This window comes from Triticum aestivum, chromosome 3D (genome assembly GCF_018294505.1).
Source record: "Triticum aestivum cultivar Chinese Spring chromosome 3D, IWGSC CS RefSeq v2.1, whole genome shotgun sequence".
NCBI lineage: Eukaryota > Viridiplantae > Streptophyta > Magnoliopsida > Poales > Poaceae > Triticum > Triticum aestivum.
The window spans coordinates 6291604-6292919 of record NC_057802.1 but is presented as its reverse complement, the minus strand read 5'-3'; positions in this window follow the sequence as shown (position 1 = coordinate 6292919).

Below are 1316 nucleotides of genomic sequence, written 5' to 3'. Positions count from 1 at the left end.
CCATCGAAGCCGAGGCGGCTTGGCGCGGGCACGAAAAACCCTAGTGGAGCAGCTTTTGGTCGCTGGAGCGAAGGGGTACATATACAAGCACGATGGCAAAAAGGTTGATACGTTGACAAACTGAATATGAATAATGAACTAAAGCTGCAACCATTAAGTGTCAAACTCAACTCTGGTCAAGTGGTGGGTTCACGTACCATTAGTTTCGTGCATCAGACATGGGAGCAGGGATGCAAGTGGATATCCCACGAAATCAACGACTTAGTTCACCTCTGCTCGTTAGATTAACACTAAATTAACACTATACTATTGCCCTCAAACCCACCCGCCTTGTTTCCGTATAGGACTTTGCTACACCTATATACAACACCTACGTAAACCTACGTGAAGGCTGACTTGGCGTGGTTTAATTGGAGCAAAAAATGGCCCAGGCCCCACCCACGGAAATCAGGGGGCAGGAGAGAATTAGATTATAGGAAGTTAAGCAAGAGTACGTAACAATGTTTTTAGAGAAAAGGCATACGCCCGACTTTATAAATAAAGCCATTAGGCAGGTAGCAACCACATAACAGAACGTACCACACACCAGCCAGACCCCAACCACGGGTCAAACGAAAGAGAAGACAGTCAAGTATATGGCTCCCTCGCCAGTACACGGCACGCAGGCCGGAAGAGAAAGTCTCAAATAAAGCTAAACTACCGGTCCCAAAAGAAAAGCAACTAAGCATCCTGCTCTTGTCTGCATAACTGAGAAGCCGAAGCCCGAACTTTGGAGATCAGCATAGAGAGCGTATCCTGGTCGTCGACCTTAGTCAATGATTTCCACTGCTGCAAGAAAGCACACGATTTAAATAAGCAATCAACAGGTTTAGCCGGGAACACGTGCTCAATAGTAAATTTGTTCCTAGTCGCCCAAAGGGACCAGCAGAGAGCCCCCCGGCCCACCCAAAAGATACATCTGGGGACGCCAGACAGGTTGTTTGCTAAGCTGCGTAGCTCGGCAAAGGAGGCAGGGGCCCAAGAGACAAGAAGCCAATCTCTCACGCAGCTCCAAATGAGCTTAGCCAAGACACAATGGAAAAAAATATGCTCCGTATCCTCCAAAGCACCGCACAGAGCACAGAATTGGGAACCCGACCCATTTCTCTTACGAATCTGATCAGCCGAAGGCAGCCGGCCTCTAAAGGCTTGCCATAAGAAAATTTTAATCTTAGGAGGAATCAGGGCCTTCCAAATATGGGAAAAACGATTAGTAGGCGTGCCGCCAACAAGCTTAGAATAGAGCGACTTAACAGAAAAGCGCCCAGAGGCAGACA